Source organism: Condylura cristata, unplaced genomic scaffold (assembly GCF_000260355.1).
Source record: "Condylura cristata isolate star-nosed mole 26May11 unplaced genomic scaffold, ConCri1.0 scaffold00024, whole genome shotgun sequence".
Classification (NCBI taxonomy): Eukaryota; Metazoa; Chordata; class Mammalia; order Eulipotyphla; family Talpidae; genus Condylura; species Condylura cristata.
Window position 1 is genome coordinate 2,250,500 of NW_004567125.1, and position 8,352 is coordinate 2,258,851.

Sequence of the window (8,352 nt, forward strand, 5' to 3'; positions counted from 1 at the left end):
GGACCCCCCCTCAGGTAGGAAGTGAGCCGCATAGGGCACACCACTGTCCCACACCCCTGAGGTCTCACCCAGGACTGGTCCCACACAGTTCTGGCATACTAGCCTAGGATGGATGTTCCTGCACCGCAGGGGTGTTCATGCTTGGGAGTCACACTGTGGTCACAGAGGCGGGACACAGTGTGCAGCTGGAACCGAACCTCAACCCCCCCAGCCCCTAGAACCGAACCTCAACCCCCCCAGCCCCTGGAAGATGATGGCTTTCTGGGAGGGCAGGGGGCGGCATCCCCATTTAAAGGGGCCTGTTGGGGACACTGTAAGCCTGAGCAGAACCGGGGCCAGGGTCCAGCCCTAGCTCCCACCAAGCCAGCACTGCACTCATTGCCTTCAAGGTCAGCCTCTCCAGCCTCCTCCCTTAACCACATCCTAAACTTTTTAATGGCATCAGGATGGGGAAAGCCAAGCCGAGCTTTGCTGTGGCTGGACTGCAGGGCGGGCGGGGGTGGGGCAGCCTCCTGATGCTCCTGACGTTGTCCAGTATCGATTGGGGGCGGGGGCTTAGCTGCCAGCGCCCGCCCGCCCGCCCGACTGCCCACCCGCAGCCCGTGGTGTGGTCTCCATGGGGAGCTGGCTCTGCTCTTCCCAGGGTAAGCCTCCACATCTTCCTCCCTGGCCCCTTGGTTCCTGGCCGAGGCTGGTGGTTGGGGACTTTGTCTGCCTGGTTCGGGAGTAGCTGGAGTGAAAGGGGGCTTCCGAGTTCCATTTGGCTCTCAAAGAACGGTGAGCCCAGCAGAGGCTGGTGAAGGTCCCTTCTTCGGGGATGGCTGGTTGGAGGCGGCTGAACAGGAGGCCTGGCCTGTGGCAGCCGCGGTCAGGGGGCTCTTCCTTGGTGAGGGTGGATGGCTGGCTGGACTCAGCCTGCCTGGAGGCCATGTCGGCAGATGCTGTCAGGGGGCTGTGCAGGGGAGGGCCAGGCTGAGGGGGCTCACGGCGAGGGTCCTTGAGGAATGCCCTGGGGAGTCCAGCCTTCCTTCCTGACCGCCACCTCGAGCACCCGCTCTGGAGAAAAGAGCTCAGAGTAGAAAGCGGCCGCGTGGTTCTGGGACATTTATGTATGTTGCTTTGGCCCCCAGGGAAGGGAGGTCAGAGTCCTGGCCAGGCTTGGTCTCAGCCTGGTCTGGGGCTCCTAGGATTTGTGTTCTGGGTGGGGCAGATAGATATGTCTCCTGTATCCTGGGAGGAGGGCTGTGCAGACCAAGGAGAAGAGTCTGGGGGGCTCTGCCCAGCGAGGGGTGTCAGGGTGGTGTGGCAGCAGATTAATGCCTTAGGTGACGCATAAAGGAAAGAGCCCCATTGCAAGGCCAGGGCGGCAGGGCTCTGCCCCTGTTTCTCATGTGGGCTTGGCATGAGACTGTAATAACAGCACCTCCTATCGCCAGGTGTCTGGCTTGGGAGATAAATGGTGTGGTCACCTTATTTATAGCCCCTTCTGAGTGGTCACAGTGCTCACTTGCACATTAAAGGTCAGGAAAGTTCTGCAGCAAAATAACCTGAACTTTTGTTTTAGCTGCTATTTTCTCTAGTCATTTTGAAATTGGAAGTTAAAATTTTTCCCATTATACCTCTTAGCACCCTGTGCAACATTCAGGGGACTGAGCACATTTCTCCCTCCTGGCCTGGGTGGAGGGGAGAGGAAGGCTCCATCCTACTCCTCACTTTCGACATATTGTCTCTGTGGGTCCCTACCGAATGCCTGTTTTTGTTTCCTTTTGTGAGTGACCCCCTTTTACCCTGTTTCCTATCCCACTCTCCCACATGCAGGTATTTGAGGCCCTGTGCTGCATGGGGGACACTGGAGCTTTCTCTCTAAGCATCTCATCAAAAACACTTCCCTTTGCAACCTGGAAGAATTAGTCCCCAGGCCGCTTGACATTCTGAAAGCCTTGACTGTATTTATGTAATTGCTCTCCTGGTGGGGGTCACTTAGAGTCAGGGTTTCTGCTTGTGAATGACAAGATAGTCAGTCTTCTAAATTATTTCCTTGGGACACGGGCCAAAGATTTAAGTCCTCATATCCTCTTTTTTTTTTTTTTGATGTTGTATTTCAATTTTGTATTCACTTTATTACTAAAGTAGCATGAGCAGGTGAGAGGCAGAGGTTAAGGCAAAAGTGAGAGGGCAGTGATGGCCGGGTTGGTCTGTGAGAGGCTCACACTGATTGGGGGGCTGGTGGGACACCTTTGCTAAGGCACACAGTGAAGCCTCGGGGGTCTGCTGAGACCAGAGGGCGGTGTGGGCATGGGAGCGCCTTTTCCTGTGCATTTGCTCTTTGTGAGTTGCTGGATGAGGGCAAAGATACAGGGGAAGGAGCAATGAGGGCTGTGACCGAGTAAATGGGGGGAAAGGGCCGCTCCCAGGTGGGCAGGACAAAGAGGGACTCCTGGAAGGACTCATTTTGGCTCTGAATATTGAGTGTGAACGCCTGGGGGCACCTGGAGAAGGCAGCTGTGGGGACCGTGGAGTGTGCCCAGGGAGAGCACAACCTGGGCCCAGTTTACCCTACACCTTATTGTGTCATGTGAGTCCTTCTGGGAGGTTTTATTCGTCTTTAGAAGCTGAGCTAGGGCAGCATATATGCAGTAGCTGAAACCGCAGGGGCAGCGAGATTATAGGGGAGCGTGCTATGGATCAGGGTGCCGGGTACTGGCCCGAGAAGGGCATTTTCTGGCCTCTAGTCCCCTCCTTTGTGTCCTGTGTTGGATACAAGCCAAAGACTTGGGGCTCTGTCCCCTCTTCCATCTTTCACTCTTGGGGTCTATAGAGAACTTGGAGGGGTGTGGGCTGGGCTGGGCTGAAGCCCTTGGCAGTGACTCACACTGGCTCACAGGAACCAATGGTGGACTTGTCAAGGATTTTGCAAGCTAGGTTTTGAAAATTTTTACACATAATTTAAACAATCAGATTGTGGGAGGTTAGAAATAAATGCCATTAAAAGCTTGGATTGTGAGCTTATAATTAAAGAAACATCACTAAAAGCATAGGTAATAAGTATTAAAAATGCATGACTTCTAGTAGTACTCCCAGTGGTGTTTATACCATAATACTTCCACTATTTTACAACAGGTAAAATACTACAGCTCACCACTAGTGAGATTTAACTGTATCGTGTTTGGGGGCTATTTACGCTATTGTGGAAATGCTATCTAATCTCTTCTCAGAGACATGATTGGCCACAGGGGGAGAATTTGCATCATGGAAATCAACAAATAAAAAAAGTGTAGGCCCTCCCTAGTGGCGCAGCAGATTAAAGCACTGCACTGAGAAGCTAAAGCCACTTCCCCATGAGTTCAATTCCCGCCTGCCCTGGAGGGGAGGTGACCACATGGCATGGCAGACCTCTCCTGGCCCACCCGCTGCTCCCCTCAGCAGTGTACTTCTGCCTGTTCTGCTCCCCACTCTGTCTCTGATGAAGCCTCTCATTGCCCCTGAGCCTCTGGCCTGTACCCCAGTTCTGTGTGCACAAATAAATAAATCTTTAAAAAAAAAAGTATATAGGGAATATGTTCCAAGATAGTATTGAACTCTATAGATTTTTTTTCTTACACATACATACCTGTAATGGTAACATTCACAATTTGTGAATTGGGTATAGTAGGAGATTAACAACAATTAACAATGAAGTAGAACAAGATATTATAATGAAAATTATATGGATGTGGTCTCTCGCTCTCAAAATATCTTACTGTATGCACTATTGTCAGACCTTAAGTAACTGAAGCCATGGATGGGGGGACTGTATTTGTCCTTCTGGAGAGCTAGCTGTAAGCCTTCACCGGCACACCATTGCCACAACACTCTGGAGAGAGGAGCGGATGGAGCCTGCCTGGTGCGGAGGCTAGCAGGGGGCCAGGAGAGGCCCAGAGCAGGGAGACCTGGGCGGAGGGTGGACAGCAGGGCTGGGTGCCACCAGGCCCGGAAGGGCCCAGCAGGGCAGCTGTGGAGGCCGCGGCTGCCTCACCGTGAGCAGTTCCCCGAGCAGGACAGGTTGGGAGCTGAGGGCGGCTGGGAAGCAGTCTTGTCAGTGACCGAGCCACCTACTTCTCGACACTGGCAGGTGAGAAGAGCAGAGTCCAAGTATATCTAAATAAGGTCCTGCCTGTTGTTTCGTGTGTACGCAGGACATGTAGGCATATACATGCATAGGATTAAGTGCAAAAATCCACACCAGGGTGTTAACTGAGCATGTTTGCATGATGAAAACAACAGGTGCTTTGGTTTTATTTTTTTTTAGAAGTGTGAGACCTGTGTTACCCATTTTTCTGGCGGTGGGCTTGAATGATCTGTCTCCACATTTAAATAGTGGGAGAAAAAGTTGTTTACTGGAAAGGATGGGTGTCACAGCAGGAAGGGGTGGGTGAGGGAAGCCATTCTTTTGTGGGTTGGGGCCTTTCTGGGGAGAGCAGGGAAAGCAGGGAAGGGTGGAGATGATAGGGAGGTGAGTCCCAGAAGGGGTGAAGGTTGGCTTCTGAAAAAAGAGGGTTCTTAGCTTTCCTCCAGGGGCCGGGGAGGCTCAGGGGGTTACAAAGGCAGAGGAGAGGCTGGCAGGCTGGACAGTGTCCAGAATGGGCCTCCGATTCCTTGATGCAGAAGTGGGGCTGCCTGCCACCTGGGGTGGTGGCAGGCTCCCATGGCAGAGGCCCCGTGGCCCTGTCTGGAGTGTGAGGCCTGCCCTGGGCAGGCAGCTTGCAGGGGCCCAGCTGCTGGGTGCTGAAGGAGAAACAGGCTCTCCAGAGACTGATGCAGGTGGGTGAAGGTAGGAGATGGCTCTGTGCAGGCAGAAAGGGCAGAGGTGATGCTGGCCCTGGGAGACAGTAGGCAGGGAGCTTCAGGCCAGGGAGCTCTGTGGGGCAGGAGCCTCAGGGACACGCCCACTGCTGTGAGCTTTCTGTCCCCACCAGGCCCAAGGGAGCCTCGGTCCCTTCCTGTTGGGCAGGTGGCCTGCTGGATTGTAGCGGTGGTCCTGATGTCCCCCCACCCCAGCCCCTTGCTGGGCCCTCTTCCCGCCAGGCCTGTTCGCCCTGGCGCCTCAGCAGCAGGGTCCCTGGCAGCTGAGATCTGGCTGGAATGAGAAAGGCCTGGCTGAACCCCCCAGCAGGGCTGGCCGAGGTCCTTGGGGAAGGGGGGTGATGTGCTCTCATCCCACGCACCCCTCCCATCTACCCTGTGTTTAGGCCCCAGCTGCTGCTACTCCACACCATGTCCTTTAGCCCTTTACATCAAAATTCTACTTTGAACTTGAAACTGGAGTCAGTTCCCTCACACCTCGCGTCTGGAGACAGCATCAGCTGCTTGGGTGAGGCTTAAGTCTGCCATTGCCCTTTGCCTTATTGGCTGTTTGCTGAGTCTTGACTGCTCTGGCAGGGTCTGGCAGAGTCCAGACCCAGACCTGCCGTTAGGGAGCACCTGCCTAGCCCCGTGGCCCCGGGAACGCCCCCATCCATAGCCCTGACCACACATGGCAGCTCTGGGAGGAAGCTGGGCCGGTGGAGTGTCAGTGCCCACCAGACCCCAGCTATTCCTGGTCTAGCCAGTTGGTGTTCCAGGGGGAAACTGAGGCCCAGATACCAGAAGGGGCTGGCCAATGTGTTACTGATGGTTTCCGAGAGGAAAGGGGACCCCACTGGGGTTTCTCCTTGCCTCCTCGACCTCAGGCAGCTGAGAGCGTCCTGTGTGAGGGGGGATTTGATGAGGGCTTGTCTCTGAAGCTTGGGTAGCTCAGGGCACCAGAGAGGGGAGATAGCAAATGCCACAGAGTGGTCGCCCCGGCTTGGAACCTGGATTTTAGCAGCTGTTGAAACAGCTGGCTCCTGGGCCTGTGATCCTGGGGAGGGGCATGCTGGGGATAAAAGGCTGTCACCTGAGGGGCTGCCTGGGTAGGGACAGCTGGCCGGGGGACAGCTGAGTGTACAGCTTCTTGCCAAGAATAGCCCCTGGGTCCCCCGACCTGGGCCCTCCCTTTGTGCTCTGAGCATAGGTAGTGACAGGCCCTGACCTGGGCCACAGACGGTCAATTCAGCTAGCAGACATCTCGGAGCCTCTGGCACAGGAATGCCTGGGAGATACTGGAAAAGAGGGTGCAACCTCAGGCCCGCCGGGTAATTATGGCAACCTCTGTTTCCAGATCTTCAAAATAAGAATGTGACGTGTAGAAGCACCCAGTTTGCTGGGGCATGTGGTCAGCACATTCTGAGTGGCAGCTGCTGTTTTATTATGACAACATGGGCACCTTGCTGTTTGTTGGCGGGCCCAGAGGCTCCCTGGGCTTTTATACCTAATGAGGTGCCCAGGGGTGGGGAGCTGTCCAGTTTCTAGCTGCCCACCCATCATGGCTGCTTTTCGAAGCAACTTCCCCTGAGGAAGCCTGGCCAGTGAGAGGAACCCAGAGGGTTCCTCGGCCCCACCAGTGATGCTCCTGATAATACAGGCATCTTCCATCAGGACTTCAGAGCCCCTCCGGGTGGGGAGATGAGCAGGACAAGTCTGTGTGAGCCGACCACCCTCGCCAAGCCCCCTCAGGGCTTTACTCAGGTAGAGTAAAGATAGAATACTCTACCTTTACTCAGGTAGAGCCACTTGCCCAGCATTGCCAGAACCTGCCCAAAGCCCTACCCGGCCTGGGCCTACTGTGTTTTTAAAGCTTTCCGAATCACTCAGTTTGAGTATATGTCATCCTGCTCATAATGACAGCAGCAGCCAACATTCACTGTGCAGTGTGTGGACACTGCCCTGGGGGTTATGTCCATTGCGGCCAGTGGCTCCCCGCACAGAGGTGCAGGTGAGGAGACATGGGCGGGGCTGAGGGCAGCTGGGCTGGACAGCAGATCTGTGAGGCTCCAGCCACTGTGGCTTCCACCTCATGGGATCTTGGTGGTAGAAGAGAAAATCTGGTGGACCCCCAACCAAGGTCCCTCCTAGGATTCTCCTCTAAACAATAAACTGGAGAGGATGTCCTTATGCAGGAGGAGTAAGAGACCAGATTGTTTCCTGCTTGTAGGGAAGTACATAATAGGCCAGATTCCAGGAAATGGTTGTTCCAGGGAGTCCAGGATTCAGGGTGATTGTGGTTTGGGCTTGGCACGGCGGGTGCTTAGTGCATGTTTGTTGAAATGCACTGGCCTTTGGTCAGAGCCTGCCCCTGCTGCCTGCTGCATGGGGCTTAGATGAAGCCTCAGTTTCTTCATCTGTAAATTAATAGTGTAATTTTGAGAGTCAGCCTCTTAGCAGAGCATCGTTTGATGGATGTGAGCCTGTGGCTCTTAATACAGTTCACCATGCAGACATTTTTGACCACCCAGGATGGGGAGCCCCTGACTCTTGGTCAGAGCTCCTCATCCTGGTTGTCCAGGCTCGGGTGGCCGGTTGGGTGTGTGTTTTCCCACCAGTACTGCCAGTGGCCCAGGGGAGACCTGCATGCTTGTCCTTGCATGTTGGGCCCCTGCCTTGGGGTTGTGTGGCTTCCCCTGCCCCAGGAAGTTTGACTGTTTGGTTGGCTCCCAGCCCTGGAGAGCCACCTGTCACCTTGCCCACCCTTGTTTCACCAGCCTGTGATCTCTGGAGTTCAGGTGGAAAAGGATGAGGCCTCTCTGCCTAGTGTTAGGTCTGGAGGAAGGGGAGGAGGGCAACAGACCTTGAGGTGCATACAGGTGGGCATCCTGAGCGCCTGGCGGCACAGGTCTGCCTGGGGCCCAGGAGCCAAAAAAGGGAACGCAGGAGCGTTATCTTTCCTGAGTGACCTGCAGCAGCTTCCTGCCCTCCCTTTCTTTTTGCGACTGTGCAGTGCACTAGAGCCCACATCTGGAAGGCGGCCTTTCCTAAGGCTGGAGGACCAGTGTGCTGTGTGGCCTTGGGCAAGGCCCCTCCCTGCCTCTCTGAGCCTCAGGGTCATCCTTCCTGTTAGAAGGCGTGCGGTCAGGAGGACCCAGGGAGCTCAGTCCTGGGAGTATCTGAGTTTTTGCTCACTCCCCTTCTCCTACCTACTTTTGCTAGCTTGTCATCCCTGAGGCATCAGGTCACAGCTTGGGGAGAAGAGGCAGGAAGAGAGGTTCAGGAGTGGAGTAAGGGGCTCCTTCTTGCCCAAGATGTCTGTGACTGGCCCAGTATCAGGGAATAGGCTGGGAGCCTTTTGTTAGACCCAGGAGGAAGGGGACACAGAGACCACTCATAAGATCTGAGTCCCACTCAAGACCGTGGATGGCTTCTGGTTAACAGCTGAGGGCCTGAACCACCAGGATAAAGAAAAGGCAGCTTATATCCCTTGGGAATGGTTTGTCCCTGGCCCTCAATTTTTTTTTTTTT

The 8,352-nt window shown here is 54.8% G+C and overlaps 1 protein-coding gene across 5 annotated transcripts in view; it reads left to right on the forward strand.

Moving 5' to 3' along the window:
- The window catches only part of CLIP2 (CAP-GLY domain containing linker protein 2), a 67,389-nt gene that overhangs the window by 21,558 nt on the left and 37,479 nt on the right, over positions 1–8,352 (forward strand). The window lies entirely within an intron of this gene.